This window comes from Malaya genurostris, chromosome 2 (genome assembly GCF_030247185.1).
Source record: "Malaya genurostris strain Urasoe2022 chromosome 2, Malgen_1.1, whole genome shotgun sequence".
Classification (NCBI taxonomy): Eukaryota; Metazoa; Arthropoda; class Insecta; order Diptera; family Culicidae; genus Malaya; species Malaya genurostris.
In genome coordinates this window covers 189354654-189381475 of record NC_080571.1, presented here as the reverse complement: position 1 = coordinate 189381475, position 26822 = coordinate 189354654, and the positions used below count along the sequence as shown (strand labels likewise).

General features: G+C 37.9%; 1 long non-coding RNA gene across 1 annotated transcript; it reads right to left on the bottom strand.

The window, feature by feature from the left end:
* Window positions 1–3596: 3596 nt before the first annotated feature.
* LOC131432796 (uncharacterized) lies at window positions 3597–22688 on the bottom strand. The gene is made up of 2 exons (XR_009229968.1): window positions 22265–22688; window positions 3597–4920 (listed from the first exon to the last, which is right to left on the bottom strand). It is a non-coding gene; the product is annotated as an uncharacterized LOC131432796 (long non-coding RNA).
* Between the last annotated feature and the right edge of the window lie 4134 nt (window positions 22689–26822).

Genomic DNA, 26822 nt, shown 5'->3' with positions numbered 1-26822 from the left:
GTGACTCTACTTTCCTCAGGAACCAAGCTGTCTGATTGGTCAACCTCAGCAACGCTATCAGCAACTGCTCTTTCATATGGACTCACAATGTTGAGTCCTAAATTGTGAGAACACACAAACTGCTGGCCTAGCGCATTTGCCTTCTCTACTGGTGTGATTAAAGGTATTCCTTCAGCTGCGTTCTGGGGTGACATCAGAGGAGGAATAGGCTTCGGTTTTTTCTTAAGCACCTTCGTTAAGGACCAGAAGGGCTTTGAATGTGGGAGAATTTCTCGAAGCTTTTGCTGGAAGTTCCTGTTGTGAAGCTCAGATATCCTTTCCTGGATTATCCTAGTTAAGTTGTTATAAGTAGTCTTCCTATCTAGGATGCCAGTTCGTTGATAACGCCTCCGGTAGATATTCCGAAGTCGGATGAGTTTCTTGGTGACACTGTCGATTTGAAGAGAGGAACTCGGCATATGTTGTACTGGAACCGTCCTATCACGAGCGACTGTGATTGAATGCTGGAAGGAAGATAGGGCCGCATCGATTTCCATCGGGGAATCTAGTGGAACATTGATATTAATAAGTTGGTCGGCGATTTGTTGAAATTGGACCCAATCGGTGCGATAATAGTTCCTCCGTGGTTGAATAGGCACTGTTTCTGGTGAAGATCCCAACGTCAATATTACTGGAAAGTGGTCAGAAGAGAGCTCGTTGAAGACAACCGGAGAGCTGTCTATGTCGATGTTGCTGATGAATATATCCAAAATGGAATGAACTCCCGATCTGGAAAGTCGCGTTGGTTGATCCGGAGCGAAGATGTTGTATTGTCCAGCTTCGTAATCTTCGGCAAGTACGAATCCGTTTCGATTCTGTCTTCTGTTTCCCCACAGCTCATGCCGTGCGTTCAGGTCCCCAGCAATGATGAATTTGTTTTGTCGTCGAGTGAGCATAGCCAGATCTCGCTTCAATGATGCACACGTACCATCTCGAAGATTGGTTTGTTTGGGGCAGTACGCTGCAATGATGATGATAGGTCCCATCGTCGTTGTAATCTCAATTCCGATGGCTTCTATGAGTTGCAATTTAAAGGCTGACAGAAGCCTGTGCTGAATGGATCGTTTAATGGCAATGGCAACTCCCCCTCCTCTGGTAGTTGCCCTGTCGAGCCTGTGAATCCTGTAATTGGAAATAAAAATAGAAATTTCAGGTTTAAGATGAGTTTCAGTTAAAATAGCAATATCGGCATTCTTCTCTTGAAGAAAGTCGGACAATTCAGCAGTTTTGCTCCTGAGTGAGCAAGCATTCCAATTTACTATAACCAACTCATTATATTGCATATTCGATGATGAATTTGCCTAAGGCGTTGATTTGATCTAACCGCGTTCTGCAGTTTCGTAGTTTTGTTGTCATTGTTTCAAAAATGACGATCAGTTGTTCAGCAGAAAATAAATCACCAGAGTCATCCTTTGCTTGTGGTTGATTATTGCCCCATCCAGGAGGGATTTTTGAGGAAGATTCTTTTTGTGATCCAGCGGCTGAATCTTTTGGATTGCTGCGAGGAAGTGGCGGCAAATTCGGAATATCCCTCTTCGGTGGGAACCGTGGGAAATTAACTTCATATTTCTGTGGAACATTCTTGCGCGTTGATTGTTTGCGGGACGCCTGTTGTCGAATTTTTGTGAACTCAGCACGTTTGGGACACGATTTGCTAGTAGATGGATGGTCGCCATCACAGTTCACACATTTTACAGCGATGTCATCTAGTAGGCAATCGTTGGTATTGTGTGGTTCGGCACATTTCCCGCACCGACTTTTCATGTGGCAATTCCTCGCTCCATGGCCGTAGTTCAAACAGTTCGTGCACTGTGTGACATCCCGATGTACCGGTTTATACTTTTGCCATTCAATGATTATGTGAAATAACGATTTAATAGTTTTCAGTTGACTCATGGTGATGGAGCCCTTCTCCAGATGAATCAGGTACAGTTGATCTCTAAACTTTTTGTCCGTATTATGGCGCTTCATTTTAAATACCATCAAAGGCTTTAGTCCAGCCTCCGACAGTACCTGCTTTAGTTCGGCTTCCATCATATCGGGTAGTCCTCGAAGTACAACCTTCATAGGTTTGTTGGCGGCAATATCGTGTGTGAAGTATTCCGCTTTTGTCTGCTTCAGATAGCATTCCACTCCTTTGTAGTGGTTCAAAGCCGGAACAGTTATTTTGTAGCCTTCAGTACATAAACGGATTGTTGCCTGTAGTCCTTTGCTGATCAGTGTGTTGAAATCCGAGCGTAGAGTTGGTGGGAAGCCCTTCAGGTAGAAAGGCGGCATTTTTTTCCATCTTCTGCAGTTCCTCTTCGACATCTACTGGCAGAGCAGCATATTGGTTTTTACTCAGCAAACGGTCGTTTACCTGTACATCACTTGGCTTCAGACGCTTAGCATCCTTTGGATCCTTCTCGGATCTATGGCGGTTTTTACCCATAGCTTGGGTAGGTAGACAACTGCGAATAAAAAATAAAACAAAATCGAAATTAGTCGTAGTAGGTTATTCGTCTATCCACATCGAGTGTTAGATGACGAATTAGTTTGATTTCCTCGAACTACTACTTTTATAGCTGACTATCTTCGCTTTTCTATTCTGGTTACCTCAGCAACCGTAGAATATGCACCGCCTGCTATGTACGCTATTTGTTTTACTGAATAACGGATGAATGAATATAGTCTTGCAGAGACATTTTTTTTCCATTTGGATTTCTTTTCTTTGTTCAACAATTATAATAACATTTGTTAATAATATTCATTTCGTTCAGTTTATTATTATCATCGTTATTATTATTATTATTTTTCAATACAACCCTACAAGAGGGTGCTCTCAAACTTCTATCTCATGCCTCTTCGTGTGCCTATGATGGCATTTGATCAATAGAACACCTGTAATAACACCTTAGATATGCAAAACAAAATAAAAATCATTCAAATAGGTCAGGTATTTCGGTTTGACGTACCATTGCTGAAGTTTTTAAATCTTTTAATGAGGTTTTAATATATATTATTCTTTGCATTGTTCATGGATTAGCATTTTGCATTCATTCATAAACAATTCGTCTTACAAAACAAAATACGTCTTTTTGGTAATAGTAACTGTTTCGATCGATATATAAAATAAAAAGAAAAAAGAAGAAAATTACAAAGGAATTTCCCCATCACTCTCATTGAACATAACTCAAAATTGAGTGACACATCACTCAAATTCATAAAAAGTGAAAGTACTCTAAACTTGAGTTACCACCTATCTACTCATTTTTGCGTTACACGCTTAAAAATAGTTACTCAAAATGAGTAAGATCCCAGTCATCTATAGAAAAAGTGGAACAACTCTAATTTAGAGTAACTTCTTAGTTACTCAAATTTGAGTTCTTCCACTGGAAACGATTTTTGGGAAAAATCTACTCATTTACTGAGTAATGCTTTATTTGCCCAAGTGCCAAAAATAGAGTAATTAGTTAAATTCTAAATGAAATTTTATTCAACGTATACCAAATTTGCGTGAAATTGCTCCTTTTTTAATTGTATTGTATTAAAATATTAAGTAATTGACACGCAACACATTAAATAATCATACTGTGTTTATTTATTATTCCGTTTACAATTGATTTCTAACTTCGAGATATCATATCAAGTGGCGATCGCTTGGAGTAGTGTGTCAATCGTAGTTTAACACACATGTCAGTACTGCTCAGACAACAAATCAGACACTTGTTCCTCATAAAAACCACACTTGAGCATATTTGTTTCCATTCTGAAGCACAGTACGGATTCCTGGACACAATAACTGCGTCGATGGCACAACCAAGAGGACAGTTGTGGTTTTTGCAGACACAACACCGTTTGTGTTAAGCGACTCTTGAAATACGCGATCTCACTAACAAAAAATAGAACCTGTTGCTACAAATGGTTATTACAACTTTTAGACTGATCTTGCGAAAAGTAACACAAAAACGAGTTTTTGCGATAAACTCAAATTTAGAGTGAGAGTTACTCATTATTATACTACTCAATTTTTGACGTTTCCATGTATCATTTGAAAATGAGTAACTAGTACTCAAACTCTGAGTAACTTTTTCTAAGCGTGTAAGGGACGAAATTGTCAAAACTTGAGTAATTTTTACTCAAAATAAGAAAAATATTTTGTTCAAAATTTAAGTAAGTTCAACTCAAAATTTGAGTTCCTTGCTCTCAAAATGAATAAATTTTTCTTCGTTAATTTTCATATACAGTTATTCTTCTTACTTTTGAATGCGCAAAATAGTGATTCAAACCCGTTTCCTTTTGAACGCATTAGTTTTGATATCCTTATGTTGCGCTTTTCTGTAAGCATAATTGAAACCACAAAACATCAATGATTGACGTTGATTCATGTTAAAACCGGATCTAGAAACTGTTGTATCAGCGTTCAGAATATTAAATTCTTTCAGTGTAACTGCGCTTTACTATGAACTATTTATTTAGATATTATGTAACATTCAATTAGTGTGTTTATGACAATTAGGCTCTCTGACAGCTCACTTGCAACCACAAATGCAAATGAGATTGGTTTGTTTTCATCAGGAAACGCATGCATTAAACACGATTCAGACGATCAATCAACTTCCGTCGACGTCCAGATTATTTTTATTAATTTTTTTAGCCGAATATTGCTCACGTATTCGACGTTAAAATCTTCCGTGAACTTGACGTAGTGTCCTTTCATATGAATTGCTTACAATTAATGTTGTTGTTCCGTAATCGTTCCATGCAGGTGATAGTCGCTTGATGCTGCGTGTGAATCGCTTTTACATATTCTTTTGTTTTTATCAGGAAACGTGTTGGCCATCCATTTTTCAGTAGGGCCGCCGTTCATTTTTCACCGGGCATAGAAACCTCAATGACTACCTGAAAATAAAAGATAAAAGTATGGTATATGAGAAAGAGCTGGGCTCTTCTTCGATTGGACAACATGTTTTATTTAACAACTACCGAAACACCCGAAAAGTTCTTTTCAGATAATTTTTTTTTATTTCAATTATAGAGGCTTCAACATCTTAGGTCATTCGCCTCTTCGGACCAGAAAATCTTTCTGACCCTATGTGCGGGGTTGGGAATCGAACCCAGGCGGGTTGCGTGAAAGGCATCGACTATCCCATCACGTTACACCCGTCCCAAGATAATTATTGTTTCGGACATTATAAGTGGCGACGAGAAAAAGTGTTTTTTTATTGCGCGTGTAAGGTTGTGAGCTGGGAGTAAAGGTTTTCGACGTGTGAGGAATAGTGATGAAACGGCCATACTCTGTGCGTCAGAATAGGATATAGTGGCATGATTTTTCATTTTCAACGGTAGTCGCTGTGTATTTTTTTTATTGGTAACGGAAAAGGTTCCAGCCAGAAAGTTAATAAGTGTGCGAATTATTATTCGAACTGAAAACATTTCATTGCGTCGATCATTTGTGTTATAGAGTCAGAAACGTTAGTTTAATTTTTCTTTCCATTGGAAGCGGGAAAAGTTCCGATCAGGAAGTTAGTGAGTGTAAATGAGCGCACTCAATAGTTGTTCGACAAAAAAAGGAAGTACCCAACGTTCAGCAAAAACCGAAGTGACAATTTTTTGTATGTAGAACGCCATTTTATTCAGTGGCGTCTTTTTGTTAGTGTAGACAGCAGATTACTTTTGAGGAGTATTGCCGAGCTTTTTCGGAATAACTATAGAAATATTTAAAAGTTACACTATGAAGTGATTTTTATTTTTGTATACCTCATAAGGTATGACAAAGCATTGCAGCTAACTGGCTAAGGACAATTCCAATTGGATATTTGTTTGCTTGCTTGGAGCTTTTAGAAATTTTCAAGACTTCGTTCAACGATTGTCACAAAGATTGATGACATAAAAGTGAAGAGAAATTAATCAACTCTTAAGGAGAGGAGTGGAGTGGTGATCGTTCTTCGAACAACTAATAAATTAACTTATATGTGGAGCCGACTGAACGAAGGGTGGATACTGTCAGAAATCTGTCTGTGGCTGTACAAAACGCCAACGATGTTTCGGAGTTCATTGGGACAGCCATAACGTAGATAAATAGGAAGGTGTACTCACCGAAGCAAAAATTAAGTTGGAAATAATTTATTAGATGGTACAGATATATAAGATACAAAGATAGTTTAATTAGTTTCGTAATTGTGAATTATTAGTTCAATGATTATAATGGTTAGATGTATTCAGATTCTGAATTTTGTAATATCCCCTTAAGGGGGAAGAGCTGTTGTATCAGCGTTCAGAATATTTAATTCTTTCAGTGTAACTGCGCTTTACTATGAACTATTTATCTAGATATTATGTAACATTCAATTAGTGTGTTTATGACAATGACTACCTGAAAATAAAAGATAAAAGTACGATCTGAGAAAGAGCTGGGCTCTTCTTCGATTGGACTTCAAGCAAACAACATGTTTTATTTAACAACTACCGAAACACACGAAAAGTTCTTTCCAGATAATTATTGTTTCGGACATTATAGAAACGGCAATGGAAAACGACGTATTCTTGCATTCTTTATATCGATAAGAATATTCCGATAATAAAATCGCACTGAACTGCAAGAATTATTTTTTTCACTCAAATGTTTAAAAACTCAACGCTTACTCTAATATATGAATAAAGAACGAGAGAACTCATGGCAACGAGCTTATTTTACTCAAATCCATACTCAAATTTTGACATATTGTTCCAGTTTATGAATTTGAGTAATCGCAACTCAAACCATGAGGTATGTTCAAATAGCGTGATTAGGTTTATTACCATCACTGCTAACCTCAATCAAACAAACACATTTTGACAGTTCAGCAGTACTGTATGTAAATATAGATTTTTTTTAATTTAGAAGATATTTTTCGTTCAGGCCTATTTGCGTACAAGCTTTACGTGACCGATTGAGCCGATTTTTTTAAATAATTTTTTTTTTGAGTTGGATCTCGTTGTCACCCTTTTTCGAAGGGGAGAGGAGCTTCCATTTCCCTCCTGCGAGGATTGAAGGGCACTTTGTTCGTGGTTCGTCTCGTCATCCATTGCCGCATCGATGGTATTGTTGGTTTCATTGCTAGTTGCTGGAGATGATCCTTGTTGTACATTGTTTGCAGTTGCTGGTTGGTGCAGTTATCTCGACTTGTATTAAGGGCAGCAACATAATTCTTTCACCATTTCATCAAAAATATGATCAGGAATTTAGGATATTACTTTGAACAGTGTGAGATAACCACAAACAACTCAAAAATGAAGTTTTCTAAAACTTTGAGAACAACGCGGAAAACTCTTCACTTTCGCTTGGGTTTTTCGCGCAAGGACGACGATTTTGAGGTAGTCAGGTACATATCTTCATCTGAATGCGTATAAAAGGGAAACCGTGGTCGAAAATCGATCATTTCTTCTGGTGTGTTGGATGAAAGCAGACGTCGTGAGAATGATTTATCATTTGCTTTCCGGTCATCGAGGGAGCGATATTATCAACCAACTGCGACGAAGAGTGCACCTTCTGCGTGGTTAAAACCTCAAACGCACAGGTAGCAACTCCCATTCGCTTTCCGGTCATCAAGCCGAGACTCTGTTACTATTTATTTTGTGGTGGTGGGGCCACTCTATACACACCAGCTTTTGGGTCGTTTCACGAGTCTCCGGGAGAAAATTCACCACACGCAAACTTTTGTTTTGCCTTAACATACACCACTGGTCACTGAGCATTTATCACGGAAGTTTTATCAAAAGCAAAGAGGACACATTCACCTCAAGGACGTAACGAAAATTTATACAAAAACAGCTTAATTCAGACAGACCCACATTTTATTTTCGGAACTTAAATCTAAACGAATACTTGCGCATTAAACTTTTATTTTGCTTTCACACAATGTTGCGGCCGAGACGAACGTTGGTCGACTTCGATGAGTTTCTGGGAGTAGAACTGATGACGACTGGAGACAGGAACTCTGCTTACAGACCGGGTACTTCCGTCGGTCTAAATCCAGTTGCGGCGGCAACTCGGCCTTGTAACGAATGGCCTTCGCTTCCGAAAATGGTCCGGGAGTGGTACCGTGTGCACAAATAACCGCGAGCGACTTAGCACCGTCGAGTGAGGTTTTTAACTTTTCGGGTCGGGTATTTTTCTTGCTAGCACCAGTCCATACTCGTTTAACCTTTAACTGCATTAACGTCCGACCACCTGTCACACTCGCGGTCACACTAGTGTTCAAATCTTCAAGGACTGGGCTAGTTTCTATGGCGGAACACTACACTACTACCCCACTCGACTGATCCTACCAGGAATTAACGCCTGTGTAGTGCTTCTGGTGGATCGTGCTTCGGGTCTCTAGGACCCCACTTTTCGGCTTCTAGAACCGTAAACTTATTGGAAGAGTCCCAAAATGGCGACGGGACAACGCTGCCGCGAACTTCACTCCTCGGACCGGAATCACCAACTTCTCACTTCTTTTGCGACGCTCCTCCTTTTATTTTGTCTACCCCGGAAACAACAATATTATTGTAGATCGATGACAGTTGGTAGGACGCAGGAACTTGCAGGCGAAAACGATATACAATATTGTATGTTAAGATTGGTGCCCCGATAAAAAGACTGTTTGTTTACTTTTTTTTTACGGCTTGGTTACATGCGAAACCCTAACATTGATTTAATTGTCTCAAAGAAAAACACCATATAAACAAATGCATAAATAAATAAATAAATAGATAAATATAAATCAATAAATATTGCGTAAATAAATTAATAGTGTATAGGTAAATAAATGGCAAATAAATAAATGAATGAATAAATATATAAATAATTAATCGTCTGAATGAGGGAATAAAGAAATAAATATAATTGAATAACTGTTTTAGGGCACCAATCGAGGCTATTAAACATAAAATAAACATCCTTCAAACATGTAAACATGGAAGACTTGACATTTATTTCATATTTAGACATTTACTGACAATGATTCTTAATTATATAAAAAAAATACAAAAAATATATGTAGTCTGGGTTAAGCTGGCCCAATAACCAGGGATTTATTGTGACCATAATCCCGAAGGTCACAATCTTCCCGGAGTCGGGGTAAAAAAAACGAAATGTTTTTTTTCTTCTTGCTCTGCTGTCTTTTCATGCGACTACTTCTTCTCCAGTGCCCAGTTTAACTCGTAAAATGATTTTTCCAAAGGCCAGAGGAGCTCTTTCCTACGAGTTATGCGACTTTAGAGGAGTGAGCCTGTCCAATTCTAGTCACGCGCAGTGTGCAAGGAACAATGTCAAAATCGGAATGATATTAGCTCACATTCATACTACCAGATTGAGAGCCGAAGTTACAATGTCGACCTTCTTCTAGTGGCATCAGATCAAAGTCAATCCAGCCACCTCCGCAAATATTGACCAGATTCACAATTTATACCATTAATAGGATCACTAATTACGTCAAAATGACATTTGACTCAGAATGGATTTTTCTACCAGTGTTTACTTGGAGTAGGGAGATTATACCAACTTTTTTCTTCTCCGCTTCTCACCATTACCGTCACAAAAAACTTTTGGACGAAAACATTTTAAATTACCTATTCTCGTTCGTTCTGTACCTATCACTCTCCCCCCTCAAACATACTATCTCACTCATCCGTTCACACATTCCTAAGATATTACTAACTATTCACCTAACAATACAGTCTAGGGCGCCATATAACTAATAATTCGCTAGTGCTCTTATTCCAAGAACAAGCGATTATCTTAAAATCAAATAATCAACTCGAAACGGTTTTTCAAATATTAACCCGGTTCCCGAGTAAAATATTTCATCAGAAAATACCCTGAATTGATTCATTTGAACTAGCATACTCAGCAGCGTATACTGCTTTACATACACAACGATACTTATGCTTCAATCTGTCAAAAGGAATGTAAGTTCACAAAACGATGGCTGATTGTGTAATCTGACGCGGACTTTGCTCGAGTTTTGGCTACTATTGGGTAAGTATAATACTAATTATGGTATATTTTCTTCTTTATTTTTTTAGATGGTACAAGTAGAACTTATGGTATGCAAAATGTAAGCGAGCGATAACTATTTCTGGACGGAGGAAACTACGGATCGACGATTTGAGGTTAAGACGCGGTGCTGCAAATAAAATGCTTACTAACGCTTGTGTTTCGATAACATCCGATCATTGACAGTTCGGCAGTCTCAAACCAACCAGAAGTGCTTAATTATCCGGGTTTGATGTGAGCTGCTGGCCAAATACCGAGATTTTTACAGTTTAAATCCTGCAGCTCATAAGAAGAGGAACCAATTTTTGATTTCACCTGACAGGAGAGGAACTGACGACCGTACTTAGCATTGTATCCTTCAGCCGCATTGGATTGCTTCATATTTCGTCTGTATACCAATTGCCCGGGTGCAAATGATTTGACGAAATCTCTATGGCGAAGATTATAGCGGTGGTTAGAGGCCTGATGCGCCTTTTTAAGGTTCTGACAGACCAAATCGTACAGATTGCTAAACATCTGTCTACGACGATCGGCTAGTTGTTCTGGATTAAGATCTTCATCATGACGGGCGAGTTTATGATCCGTACCATGCTCGGATATTTCATGACCGTGCGTTATGAAATATGGCGTGTAACCTGTAGAGGAGTGAACACTGGTGTTAAGAATCAGTTCGATTTCTGGTAACCGTGTGTCCCAGAGTCGCTGATCGTCTTTAACGTAAGTGCGAATGGCAACATTGATCGAGCGGTTTACTCTTTCTACCGGATTCGCCTGCGAATGGTATCGAGAATTTAGCCAGTGTGTAATTTTGAAACGCTCCAGTAGTTCCTTGAATTCCTTAGAAAGGAAACTACTTCCGTTGTCGCTTATAATTATTTCTGGAACTGAGTTCCTGTGAAACCATTGTTCTCGTAAGACAGAGCACAGAGTAGAACTACAGATTTCCCTCATCGGATAGATCATGACCCACTTGGAAAAATAGTCGGCAACCACCAAAATGTGTTGGTTTCGCGCCGACTGCGAGGAAGGGGACCGACGAAGTCCACTGAAATTATCTGCCAAGGACGTGTGGCTAATTTCATGTGACCCATTGTTGGATTTGTTGCTACCGATGCTGCTTTTACCTCTTTACAGGTTCCACATTGTTGAACATAGCCACGAATTTGGGAAGCCATTTTCGGCCAGTAGTACCGTTGACGGACTCGAGCAAGTGTTTTTTCTTGCCCAGGATGAAAGTATTCATCATGGCATTGTTGCAGAATGTGAGGGATTTCTATTTTAGTTGGAATCGATTTCCATTCAAACCGTTGGACATACGGATTGTCCGGTACCGAAATATATTTGAACAGCCTACCGTTTTCAACTTTGAAATCTACATAAAGGTCCGGATTTTCTGAAACTTTCTGCATAGTGGAATCGTACCAGGATAACGCCGACGAATCGACTGCAGCTACACTTCGTGAGAGGGCATCTGGTACAACATTGTCTTTACCTTTACGGTGTTTAACGGACATATCGTACTGCTGTAAATTTAGGGACCACCGACTACATCGAGACCCAACCTTCCATTTTGTATTAAGGATGTGGGTCAGTGCTGATGAATCGGTGATTAGTGTGAAATAGTACCCTTCAATGTACCCGCGAAAGGCATCAATGGACAACATTGCGGCCAGAGCTTCTTTCTCTGCCGCGTGATAGTTTTTCTGGGGAGTCGTTAACTTGTGGGAGTAATAGGATATTACTTGTTCTTGACCATCCTGTTCCTGTGTTAACACCCCCGCTACCGCTACATCGCTAGCATCAGTTTGCGCCGTAAATTCACGGGTAAAATCTGGACTACCCAAAATGGGAGACGAGATCAACCGCTCCTTGATATTACAAAAGGCGGCTTCTGCGTTATCGTTCCATTGGATCACTTTTGACTTAGTTTGGAGAAGGTTCGAGAGGGCGGCTGTTGTACCGCTAAAATCAGATATAAATCTACAGTAATAGTTCGCCATTCCCAGGAACCTTCTGAGTTTAGTTATTGTATTCGGACGCTCGTACTCAACGATTGGCCGAATCTTTTCGGGATTGGCTCTCAAGCCGTCGGAGCTCAGAAGGTAACCTAGGAAGGGAATCTCTGATACTCCAAATTGTGATTTCTCTAGGTTAATGCTGAGGTTTGCCTCATTTAACCGGGTAGCAACATCTTTAAGAAGCTGTATATGTTGCTCGAACGATTCGGTAACAATCACGATATCGTCGAGATACACAAAAACGAAGGGCTCTAATGCGCCATGGCCAAGGACCGTGTCCATCAGTCTGGCTAACGTCGCCGGGCTATTGATTAATCCGAATGGCATTCTGGTGTATTGGAAAAGTCCTTTTCCTTGTACACAGAACGCCGTGTATTTTCGCAAGCTTTCTTCGAGCGGTACTTGAAGGAAAGCTTCCGACAGATCAATCGTCGAATGGTACTTCGCTTTTGATAGTTGACCGAGTATCCTACCTGGATGGGGTAAAGGATGGGCATCGCGTTCCGTTCGCTCGTTAATTTCTCGAGCATCTAGACAGAGTCGGACTTTATGGGGTTTTATTACGGGAACACAGTTTAAACACCATGCGGAATTACTTCTTTCGAGAATTCCTTTCTCTAACAAACGTTGAAGTTCGATGGCCACCAAGCTTTGTGTCTTTGGTGACATCACGTAGGGGAACTGACGAACTGGTGGCTTCTCTTTCCACTCATCTTTTAGCACAATACGATGCTGAGCACACGTTGTTAACGTTAGCTCGCCGTTATCGGCTTTTTTGATTTGGTCAATAATTCGACTTTCCTCTGCGGTTAGCGTCGAATTTTGCGGTGTTTCGTCGATGTGACATGCGTTTTCGGAGTCATTAAAGTGCATGGTTGGTTGGATTTGGAATTTTCTCCAAAAGTCCATACCACAAATGCACGGAATGCTGAGATTCGCAACAACCAAGACAGAAACAATTTTTGTGCAACCTTGAAATATAATGGGTAGTTGAACTTGACCTTTTATCTGAAGTTGGTCGCCGCTGGCTGATCGTAATATAATTCTATTTACGGGACGGTGCATTTTTTTGATTTTCAGTTCGGAGAAAAACTTTTCGCTCACGAGTGTGTGGTTGCTTCCACTATCAAGAAGTGCGCGTGTCACAACTCCGTATATTTTTACGGGTGCATAAGGACGGTTATCGTTTAAATATGGATAAACTATCTGACAAACTTCAACCGAAGGTTCGTAAATCTTTTGAGTTGCCGGTTCCCAGAATGATGGAGGACGCCGATGACTTAACGAGGGTTCTTTTACGCGACTGGGTTTTGCGAACGGCTATTTTCGTTCGCTCGGGTTCCGTTTTTTAAGCAAAATGGACAAAAATTCGTTGGAAAACCGCGAAGACCGCAATTTGCACAGAGAATACCGCGAGGTTGGTCACACATGGCAACGTGGTGGCCCTGTCTACCGCAATTGAAACACGTGTTCATTGGGGGAGGTTTATGCTTGTTTATCACTTCATCCAGGGTGAATTGGGGACGAGTAGAACTAAAACCCGGTCCAGCTAATGCCTGCTTCTGGATATGGGACGGTCCTGCCGTAGGATTGGAATTTTTAGCTGTTTGATTGGTTTGGGAAAAGGATTGTCGATTTGAAGAATCATGATTGTTTCTATTTTGGTTGTGCTGCTGTGAGATTGCTGCTGTGCTTCCATCGGACACTTGTGGCTGAACTTGCAACGGTTTATTTTTATCTTTCTTTTTAGCTGTCTTTTGTTGACCTTCAACGACATTCACCGATTTCTCGTGTCCAAAAACTTTATTGTAGGCAGAGAAATTCAGTGCGTCTAACTTTTGTCCCGCGGCCACGAGTGTTTGGAGATCTATAATCGGAATGAAAGCTAATTGGCTTTTATAGTCGACGCGCATATTTTGCTGTAATATTTGAATTTTGTCATAGTCTGGAATCTGTTCGCTCATAGTACGAAACAGTTTCTCCATCTCAAAATAAAACTCATGGAAGGACTCATGTTTCTGCTGGCGTCTCTGATAGATTTTCATCTTGATGAGCGCGTCCAGGTCAGGATGCATGTACGTACGTCGAAGTTCGAAAACAAGGTGTTGCCAATTTAGAAGTCTGTTAGTGGACCTTTGAGTCATATACTACTTCAAAGCAGACCCACAAAACAAGTGCACGGCTGATTCGAACAGTTCTCTTTCTGAAACCTGTTCGGCAAGACTCAACGCATGGACTAATTCTAGGAATTCGTTAAGCTGTAATCCCTGGTCATCTCCACTGTATTTGGAAATGTTCCATTTTGATACAGGTAAGGTATGCCGATGATGATAAGGGACTGTATATTGCTGTGGTGGAGTTGGATTTGGCACAATCACGGAATTGTGACCTGAACCAGAATTCGGTGGTTTTACTTGGTACTGTGAATAAAAGTTTCTTTCCGGGGGCTGCTTTGAGTTTGGATTTTTAATTGACGATTGTGGAACTGGATTTTGAAAAGACTGTTGTGTGGGAATGTTTATTGAATTATGGGGGTTTCTGTAATTCGTTATTTGTGATGGGACTTGATTGTATAGAGGAGAAACGTTCAGAGAGTTTGTATATTGAAAACAATGGTGAGGTGAGTATGGTAGTTGGTGAAGTTGAGGTAAGTCTAGTTCTTGAATCGTTTGTGTACTAGCATTTCTGTTAATTTTAACCCTTTTGAGTTCTGCTTCCAAGTCAGTGATTCTGACTTGCAGGGAGTGAATCAAATCTAAGTCATCTGCACTAAGGACCGACCTACGGGGTATTTGCTCTAAGTTTTGATCATCTGACTCGTTTGTCTCATCCAAAATATCTAAGCAATCCCCTTGCAATACTTCTGTGCCCTCGTTTTCTTGATCTTCATCTTGAACATCATCCAAGCTACCTTCGGGTACAGGCTCTTCCGACTTGGTTTGTAGCCATTTAACTATTTCTAGGACGAGTGTGTTTTGTAGATTACTGTATAAATTTGGTGACCCTCGTGAGTTGGACAGTAACATTGATATTCGTTTGCCAATATGCAAAAGCCTTGCTATGCATTGACTTTTTGATACGTCATCTACCTGGGCTTCTAGCGTTTGTTTGATGTCGTTAAATTTTTGGACACACATCTGCATCTCCCCGCCGCTATCGCTTATTACTCTTCGCGTGTTTTCTAACTGACCCTCCTTTTCTGACTTTAATGCGTCTCTTACCCACTTTCGCTTTCTGGATAGACTAAGATCACCAGTCAAAACAACTGAACGTGATACTAATTCGTGATCAAGTTCATCATCATGCAAATAGTCTACTCTTAACCCATAATACCATTCATTGATCATTTCACTCGCTTGGTCAAAAGTAAGACGATTGATAGCCATTTTTGATTATCTAATCTTGAGAATGAACTTACAAATAACAGAACAACGTATTTCAAAAATATACAAAATGAGACAAATAAACACAGAGAAATGAGAGGAAAATATATAAATCCACCATACACTTTTCAACACTGGTCAACGATACACTTTTCAACACTGGTCAACGACATTCACCTCAAGGACGTAACGAAAATTTATACAAAAACAGCTTAATTCAGACAGACCCACATTTTATTTTCGGAACTTAAATCTAAACGAATACTTGCGCATTAAACTTTTATTTTGCTTTCACACAATGTTGCGGCCGAGACGAACGTTGGTCGACTTCGATGAGTTTCTGGGGGTAGAACTGATGACGACTGGAGACAGGAACTCTGCTTACAGACCGGGTACTTCCGTCGGTCTAAATCCAGTTGCGGCGGCAACTCGGCCTTGTAACGGATGGCCTTCGCTTCCGAAAATGGTCCGGGAGTGGTACCGTGTGCACAAATAACCGCGAGCGACTTAGCACCGTCGAGTGAGGTTTTTAACTTTTCGGGTCGGGTATTTTTCTTGCTAGCACCAGTCCATACTCGTTTAACCTTTAACTGCATTAACGTCCGACCACCTGTCACACTCGCGGTCACACTAGTGTTCAAATCTTCAAGGACTGGGCTAGTTTCTATGGCGGAACACTACACTACTACCCCACTCGACTGATCCTACCAGGAATTAACGCCTGTGTAGTGCTTCTGGTGGATCGTGCTTCGGGTCTCTAGGACCCCACTTTTCGGCTTCTAGAACCGTAAACTTATTGGAAGAGTCCCAAAATGGCGACGGGACAACGCTGCCGCGAACTTCACTCCTCGGACCGGAATCACCAACTTCTCACTTCTTTCGCGACGCTCCTCCTTTTATTTTGTCTACCCCGGAAACAACAATATTATTGTAGATCGATGACAGTTGGTAGGACGCAGGAACTTGCAGGCGAAAACGATATACAATATTGTATCCCAAGTAGCAAATGTAACTTATTGAAATTTCAAGAGGTTCTAAAAGGTGATTTTTTTTGAGGTTAGGATTTTCATGCATTAGTATTTGCTCAGATTTTTTGAGGTTATGATTTTCATGCATTATTATTTGCTCAGTATGCTTTGACATTTCATCATGAATAGACTTACTAACGAGCAACGCTTGCAAATCATTGAATTTTATTACCAAAATCAGTGTTCGGTTTCCGCTTTTTTATCGACAAATTTTGTTCAGCGATGAGGCTCATTTCTGGTTGAATGGCTACGTAAATAAGCAAAATTGCCGCATTTGGAGTGAAGAGCAACCAGAAGCCGTTCAAGAACTGCCCATGCATCCCGAAAAATGCACTGTTTGGTGTGGTTTGTACGCTGGTGGAATCATTGGACTGTATTTTTTCAAAGATGCTGTTGGACGCAACGTTACAGTGAATGGCGATCGCTATCGTTCGATGCTAACAAACTTTTTGTTGCCAAAAATGGAAGAACTGAACTTGGTTGACATGTGGTTTCAACAAGATGGCGCTACATGCCACACAGCTCGCGATTCTATGGCCATTTTGAGGGAAAACTTCGGAGAACAATTCATCTCAAGAAATGGACCGGTAAGTTGGCCACCAAGATCATGCGATTTGACGCCTTTAGACTATTTTTTGTGGGGCTACGTCAAGTCTAAAGTCTACAGAAATAAGCCAGTAACTATTCCAGCTTTGGAAGACAACATTTCCGAAGAAATTCGGGCTATTCCGGCCGAAATGCTCGAAAAAGTTGCCCAAAATTGGACTTTCCGAATGGACCACCTAAGACGCAGCCGCGGTCAACATTTAAATGAAATTATCTTCAAAAAGTAAATGTCATGTACCAATCTAACGTTTAAAATAAAGAACCGATGAGATTTTGCAAATTTTATGCGTTTTATTGTTTAAAAAAGTTCTCAAGCTCTTAAAAAATCACCCTTTACAATTGATTTAGAATTGTTTTTTATATTATGATAAGTTCAGAAAGATTTTTAAATATATTAAAATCGGTTGTGAAACTTATCAATGTTAAGTTTTACAATACTAGCCAAAAAATTACTATAGAACAATTTAAGGTACATCTGAAACAATTGTGCAGCAAATCCTCAACTTGCCCACGTTGCACTAGCAGTTATAGAAACTCTGCAAAAAATTTCACATCGTCATGTAAAAACGAAGTAACTAAAACAATTGTTCAACTTATCAAAAATTTCCCAAAAAGCTGTCATAATTGTATCAGACACAATATACGTCGGAATTGCTATAAATCTCCTGTGGAAGAAAAATTAGCGAAATTATGCTCTCCGCAAGGCAAAAAATGATAAGCAGAATTAAGAACCTCGCAGCAGAGATGCCAGGTCTGCAGATTTGTCTGTAAATCTGCAGATTTGGGGTATAGTGCTGCAGACATTTTTTGTTGTGCAGACTTTTACAGACTTTTGAAATTCTCGCAGACTTTTGCAGATTTTTGAAATTCTCACAGACTTTCGTCTATATTAACAGACTTTTGAAATTTCCGCGACCTTTTTTTTTTTTTTTGCTCGCGAGCAAGTCAGTTTTGCGTGTCATACTTTATAGAGAAATTGCTGCCAGCAAGACATACTTCTGACTGCAGATTTTTTTTCAGATTTACAGACCCTGTCTGCAGATATTTGAAATTTTTACCTGGCATCTCTGCCTCGCAGTAAAAACTATTTTGCTGCCGAGTCCGCATAGTCTTGGTTGCCTCATGACATATTAGGTCAGTGTGTGCAGATTTCTTCATTTCTAAAAACACAATTCGAAACTTGCAAATAAGATGTACCAGTTTTATCTGCTTGAAATGAACGCAAAACTTGCCGACATGAGAATATTATCATAAAATTTCCAGAAATACAGCATTACATATGCAATGAAAACAAAAAACAATGAGATAATTTGTATCCAATTTTTATCTCGCGAAAAAAATGAAAAGATCTGACATCACTTTTTAAAAATATTGAAAGAAAAGTTAAGTTCATCTGAGCTACTCTCCTAGTTATATATTACCGCTTGAGCAACTTGTTTTTGCAACTAAAGCACACCTACAGTGCGTATCACAAAAGTTGGGTTCACTAAGATGAATTACTAAACTGTATTGTTGTTTAAGTCAACTAGTTTGATAAAAATAAAAACAACTATTTTGATGAAAATAAAAACAAAAATTTCACTTTTCAATATTTACATGTTTATATTTTCTTTTATTTAGGTGAAATAAACCATTACGTTGGGTGAACCATTTTCTTTCCAACACACTGTTACCCTCGATGCCATATTGGAAAATATTGAAGAAAAATTCGTTTCAAGATTTTTCAGATTAATTGAAACATCAATATCGTCTTAAAATCGTCTGAAAAGGTGTATGAATGTTTGATAGCTTTCTTATACATATTTTGAACACTATTCCGCTCATATTCATTGAGAAGAATAGCTTGTTATTTTCACAGAAATTGATATGCAATCATCAAAACACGTACATGCAAAGGCGCTTGAAAATTTCAGGCGTACGAAGACATGTTTCACCATAAAAATGCAGTTCGTTGTCGATTTTCTATTTACTAAAACATAAAAATTCAATTCCACAATATGTAGTATTACCATTTATTTAGGTGCAGAATATTTTCCATGTTTGTGTTACGAGCAGGTGTTTTGAAAATCAAATTTGAAACTTATACATTAGAGATTATGTTTGCTATTTTTAGGTAAATATGAATTCAATTGTTGTTTACATTATGTAGTAGTTTCCATGAGTTTCACAATCGTTTTTTCGCTGATTTGATTGCAGCATTTGTAATGGGATCGATGCATGAGTTTTTGTATCAGTTGCACAATAATTGTGAATAAATATTCAAAACAACGGAAGAATAAAAGATATGTTGCACAACAAAGAAAAATTGCGCTTTTTCCATAACACAACAGTTGCTAGAATAGTAATATAAACTAATTTGATAAATTGCACAATCAGTAGAAAAATACAGGACAGTAACTTAACGTGCTACTTGGGATGTATAGATTGGTGCCTCGATAAAAAGACTGTTTGTTTACTTTTTTTTACGGCTTGGTTACATGCGAAACCTTAACATTGATTTAATTGTCTCAAAGAAAAACACCATATAAACAAATGCATAAATAAATAAATAAATAGATAAATATAAATCAATAAATAATGCGTAAATAAATTAATAGTGTATAAGTAAATAAATGGCAAATAAATAAATGAATGAATAAATATATAAATAATTAATCATCTGAATGAGGGAATAAATAAATAAATATAATTGAACAACTGTTTTAGGGCACCAATCGAGGCTATTAAACATAAAATAAAAATCCTTCAAACATGTAAACATGGAAGACTTGACATTTATTTCATATTTAGACATTTACTGACAATGTTTCTTAATTAAAAAAAATATATGTAGTCTGGGTTAAGCTGGCCCAATAACCAGGGATTTATTGTGACCATAATCCCAAAGGTCACAACTCTGAGTCTGCTCATAGTTCTAAATTTAGTTCTTGAACTCAAGTCTAGTTCCATTTTCCAGAATTCTTCTGTTCGATTCTTCTTAGAATCATAGTAATACTTCCAAAGAATTATGTAACATTTTACTGTACTCTATGCAACCCATTTTGGTAGTCGTGGCGAGAAATTGTCTTCAAGCTTCAGAGCTTAGTTCCGGAACATGGGTTTAGAATTTAGAACCTGCGTCCTGAACTGGATTCTGGGAAAAGATTCCGGAACTGATTCCAGTTTCGAAATTGTAGTCTACTAAAATCCAACTGAATTCTGCGTCTGTTCTAAGTTCTGAATCTAATTCTTGAGCTTAGGTCCAGCTCCTAATTCCAGAATTCTTCAAATCGGTTCTTTTCTCCTGAATACGATTCACTTCACTATGGGGCGCCTTTTCAAAATTTACCCTGTACAAGAATGGGCAGAACTTTACCACGAATATCTTTTGATGTACTTAACCCAACAACATATTTTTTTCTACAAGCTATTGGCAATATGACGAGGAATTCGTGATTAAGATTTTCAACAGCGTGAAAAAACCCTAATTGAAAAAACAAAATTTTCTAACTTTTGAAAAAAAAATTCTTTACGCTTGCTTGCCTTTTTCACATCCGGACGACGGTTTTGAGGTAGTCAGGCACATATCAGAATCTACTGAACAAATAGAAAGGAAATTTTTGAATAAAAACTGTTCATTTCATTGCTGCAGACGAAACTGGATGTCGAGGTCAGGTTCTCCCACCAACATCAGTAAGAACAAACCAAGTATAAAGTGTGAAAGTCTCATTTGGACTTCGGTCGTCAGGAGGAGCAGTCGGCAATGAAAGTAGACATTTTGCGTGGTGTAAAGCTTCAAACGCTCAGGTCACAGAGCCAGTTTTCAGCATAATTTGATAAGCTTTGTGCAATTTTCGCAGTGCAAAATTCGCAATAGTGTTTAATATCTTAGAGAATTACACAATTTGGCCCTTCTGAATGCCAAAAATTTACCTCGTACGGCATTTTGATAACTTTTTTTACTGAAATATTTAAATCCGAAACGAAATGATTTACATCAAAATTCTGTATAGTTCTATTTAGAACAATAATTGTACACCCAAAGAATTATGCGAAGTTTTCTTCACTTTACTGTATACGGTCCATTTTAATACCACTCGTAATTTGTAGTAGAACTTTCTGCTGATTTGCTATATAAAATGCATAGCACCGACTTAGAAGCCATTAATGAAAGGTTCCTTTCAGAACCACCATTATTTTATCATAAATAACTATACTGGTTATTTCGTAATATTTAATTGTGTGTCAGAATGTTTAATGTAACTAATCTGTACTTTAGTTTAGGAGTATCATTTCAAATTCTAGTAATGAAAAAGAGGAAAGCTTGCACAATTCACACAATCGATCAACTTATTGATATTCGAAAGTATAAAGAAAGAGTGTCAGTTTTATTCGTATTCACGACATCCAGTTATGTCTCTGGCATCACACACCCGTATTTTTGTTTGTCTGTTGACAAATTGAATGAGATCATTTACGATCCATATCGCCTAAACAGAGTTTTAAAAACATTTGTTCACGATTGGATACGGTTTGTTCTTGAGATTTATTTAATAAAAGTCACTAGATGCAAAGTGTAAAGATGATTTATGATGTCACGATAAAAAATCTAATAGAAATAAGAAAACAAAATCGTCAAGTGGTCAATGCCAATACAAAACTCAAATTACGGTTGAAAATTGGGTGCACTTGGTTCCGTATGCGTATGTGTAGAAAGGTTTGTATATAATATTCAATTCTTAAAAGCCGAGTACTGATTATTATTATTTGTAACTATCTTAAGGACTTATTAAACAGCATGCCTTTTCATATATTGGTACCGAACTTTATAACAGGTTAAGTTTATGCATCCCGACTTGGCGGTACGAGCTCCGACTTGAAGGGATTCTTATTGCCAATAGGAACGTAGAATTAGCTATGTAATGGTTCTGCACCCTAAGAATTAAATGCTTTTTTAATAGAATGGTCCATTTATACAAAAGAAATAGGATAAACACTACTTTTAGTAGGAACAATAAAAATGTACTCGTACGAACGATCAAGCTTGTTAAGAGACAATAATGTTTTATTCTAGTAGATATAATTTCTACTAGCATTCTGCTCTCATTGGTTATATACTTGTCAAAACAATTCAATTCTGTGAACATTTGGTAATAAACTTTCATGTCAATTTATTCAATCCACAACACAGCTACAAATAGCAATACTTACTTTGACATTTTGAAATATTTATGTCTTTGAGCAGTGTGATTATTTATACTAATCTAGAACTTCAAATTTAATTGTAAATTTTTAACATATTAGTTTACCGATTCTTCTTCTTCTTCACTTCTGGTGGCGTCACCTCACTTGAGATGACGCCGATTGATGGCACTGCGATTTAGCTATATTGCCAGTTAGCTTTCGTTTATAGTCCAATGGACTTTCTTTTCACTGGACTACAAGTGAAACCCTCGCTATGTGACAACGTGGAGTCACCGAAGTACGGATGAAAATTATTTCTTTCTCGCGAAATACTTGAATTTTCACCGCACTAACACGATACGACGTGTTCACTCGTTGAGGGTTTCACCGGAAGTGTAGTTTACCGATTCTGTATGGTAGAAACACTTTATGAGAATATACATAAAAAATCTCAAAATAAACAATTCAATTGAGCTACTTACGTGAATTTCCCTCCCTACCAAATACTTCTGTGAAGTTACCGACTAAAAAGCTCTCCGACCAAAAAGCTCACCGACCAAAATTCTCATCTTTGAAAAACTCTCTCTCAGAAAAATGCTCAGTGGGAAAAAGCTCATCTCAAATAAATCCCTATAAGAAATATACCCAATGCAGTGCCTCGCACCATAGTGGTGGGAATCGTAAAAACTGGAAATTAACGACCAAAACGGAAATTCTATTAAAACCATTATTTCTGAAAATAAAGTAATCTATAGCATGATACCAAGTATTTTTATTTAAACTAGAAAGAAATTTAGTTATGTTAATATATCTGAATTATATTTATTATTTCAAATAAATTAATTATATTTTTTATTTCAAATAAATTAATTATATTTTTTATTTCAAATCAATTAATCAAACAAAATGCCCAAGCTGGCATACTGCTGAAAAGGTTACTGATATATTCAGCTATCATCAGGTACAGTGGTTCCTCTGAGAAAATGGTAAGAGTCGAGTAATATGCTGAAGAGTATGAGTAACTATGAATTCACTCAATTATTTCGTCTAGATGATATATGGGAACACAAAAATAGCCAAGCTGGCATACTGCTGAGCAGGTTGCTGATATATTCAGCTATCTTCAGGTATAGTGGTTCCTCTGGGAAAAGGGTTAGAGTCGAGTAATATGCTGAAGAGTATGAGTAACTATGGATTCACTCAATTATTTCGTCTAGATGATATATGGGAACACAAAAATAGCCAAGCTGGCATACTGCTGAGCAGGTTGCTGATATATTCAGCTATCTTCAAGTATAGTGGTTCCTCTGGGAAAAGGGTCAGAGTCGAGTAATATGCTGAAGAGTATGAGTAACTATGAATTCACTCAATTATTTCGTCTAGATGATATATGGGAACACAAAAATAGCCAAGCTGGCATACTGCTGGAAAGGTTACTGATATATTCAGCTATCTTCAGGTATAGTGGTTCCTCTGGGAAAAGGGTCAGAGTCGAGTAATATACTGAAGAGTATGAGTAACTATGAATTCACTCAATTATTTCGTCTAGATGATATATGGGAACACAAAAATAGCCAAGCTGGCATACTGCTGAATAGGTTGCTGATATATTCAGCTATCTTAAGGTATAGTGGTTCCTCTGGGAAAAGGGTCAGAGTCGAGTAATATGCTGAAGAGTATGAGTAACAATGAATTCACTAAATTATTTCGAATACATGATATATGAGAACACAAAAATAGCCAAGCTGGCATACTGCTGGAAAGGTTGCTGATATATTCAGCTATCTTCAAGTATAGTGGTTCCTCTGGGAAAAGGGTCAGAGTCGAGTAATATGCTGAAGAGAATGAGTAACTATGAATTCACTCAATTATTTCGTCTAGATGATATATGGGAACACAAAAATAGCCAAGCTGGCATACTGCTGGAAAGGTTAGTGATATATTCAGCTATCTTCAGGTATAGTGGTTCCTCTGGGAAAAGGGTCAGAGTCGAGTAATATGCTGAAGAGTATGAGTAACTATGAATTCACTCAATTATTTCGTCTAGATGATATATGGGAACACAAAAATAGCCAAGCTGGCATACTGCTGAATAGGTTGTTTAAGATTTATACTTACTTTTAAATGGGACACTTTCTTTTAATTTAATTTATATAAAAAACGTCTGCTTCGGTAGCTAGTCAGGATCAAAGTGCCTGATAAATCATATTTCTGAATTCAGCCTAACTCATATCTATTATGTACACAACTGACATATTTACATAGAGGGGAAATAGGGTTCGAGCTTTCACGCCGATATGACATCGATTCCGCCAATTACACACAAATTCCATTCAATTCATAAATTTAGTTCATTACAAATTCTTTTCCCTAAAGCTATTCGAATAACCAATATGATTAAACAATTGAAATTGAACAAAGCATAATTAAATTACATTTCAGAGATTATGAAAATTTAACGACTAATATAATAATATACTAATATTCGACGTTCTTTCCAATGGAATTAATTCATTTCACTTAAAGTATAAATATTCACCATCATATTTTTTTTTTCTCGCTCTTGAAGATCTCCGCAATGTAGCGACTTCGATAGCGCTACTATCATAACTGGCTCTTGCCGATTCATTCGAACGCAACGCTTCCGGGTGCCTTTCGCTTATGGCTGGTGGTGGAACAGGTGAGAAACCTTTGAATGGTGTATCGTCATCGGAATCGTCAAAACTTCTCTTAGTACCTCGACCTGGTACATGATCAGGCATCTCCTCCTCCAATTGAAACGCCACATTGCGTCTGCGTTCCGGCTCATTTGCAATCTTAATCTGCCCCCTGTGAGCCGAGATTAACACTGAGCCGATCGCGATCTGAAAAATATTTGTACAAATTCTTTTAATAAATTTTGCTTCTAACCATTTTTGTGTTTCTTTAATATTATGATTTTTGTAGTAAACCTTGTCTCCTGCGACTAACTTAGCAAAAGGATCAATAAGTTCATTTTTAACTTGCTTTGGCTTATGTAGCTCGTTAGGTTTTCTAGGCATAATATGATTCTTGTAACTATTGTTCGGATTTGTCAAGTCCAACAAGGTTTTAGGCTTATAACACAGAACTCTTTCTGAAGGGAAATCCCCTCCATTGGTAAGACAGCTGTTTCGATAATTGAACAAGAAATAATCTAACCGATCTTGCATACCTAAACTCTTCATTTCAGAATCAAGTAGAAATTTTTTTAGAATATCCTTCGCAACTCGCACTAAGCGCTCGGCCTGTCCATTACTTTGAGGGTGATAAGGCGGACTTTTCATTACCTTGATTCCTTGCATTTCAAGATAAGATATGAAGTGTTTAGAATTGAATGGTGGCCCATTATCTGTAATAATCACGTCTGGTAGACCGAAACAAGCAAAAAACCGTTGAAATTTTTTTATAACCTTTTCCGCGTCTGTACCAAACTTCATCCATATGACTTCAAGCCATTTAGAAAAACTGTCAACTATCAGGAGAAAAACATTACTTTCAAAATAAAAAAAATCAGCATGAACTCTACTGAAAGGTTTAGTTGTTGGACTCCATTCGTATGTTATGTTTGTTCCAGGAATTGTAGCCATTTTAAGACAAATATCGCACTTTTTGATATAGTTGTCTATGTCCGAGTTCAATCCAAACCAGTAAACACTTCGTCTCGCGAGTTGCTTCATTTTTATCGTTCCCGCATGATTAGCATGTAAAAGTTTCAACATTTTGTTTTGTAAAGCAAATGGAACTACTACTCTATTTTGGAACATCAAACAACCGTTTATCTCTTCCAAATCTTGGTGCTGAGAATAAATATTTTTCAAACTCTTATCCAATCTTTCTGGCCATCCTTGCTTTATGTATTTTAAAATTTGTTGTAACTGAGGATCTTGCTTAGTTTCTTGTTCAATCATAAAATAGTCAAGTGGAGGGTTATAAGAAAAGTTTAAACTATTAATGCAATCCTTATCAACTGACTTTGGAACTTCATTGTCAAGTGGGAATCTAGAGCAGAAGTCAGCATTGCACATTTTATCTGATGGTCTATAAAGAATATCGAAGTTATATATAGACAGCTCCATGATGTAGCGCTGTAACCTTGTTACAAAAATAGAGTTTCGTCCCGATCTTCCGAAAATTCCCAAAAGTGGTTTGTGGTCTGTATAAATGGTAAATTTCTGTCCATATAAATATTTGTGAAATTTCTTCACTGTTGAAACAATAGCTAAAGCTTCCAAATGGAGGATTGGGTAAGTTTTTTGAGCGGAATTTAACGAGAATGAAGTGAAATAGATAGGCTTTTCTATTCCATTTATTATGTGGGCAATTACACCACCCAACCCGTATGAAGAAGCATCTGCACAAACAATTATTGGTTTCTTAGCGTCATATAAGACAAGCATGTTTGCATTTAACAACTGACGTTTACTATCATTAAATGCTTTGTCGCATAAGGTATTCCAGACAAATTTAACATTTTTCATTAGTAGTTTATACAAAGGGTTCAAAGTTGATGATAGATTTGGTAAAAACTTATTATAATAATTTATGAGGCCAAGATATGCTTTAA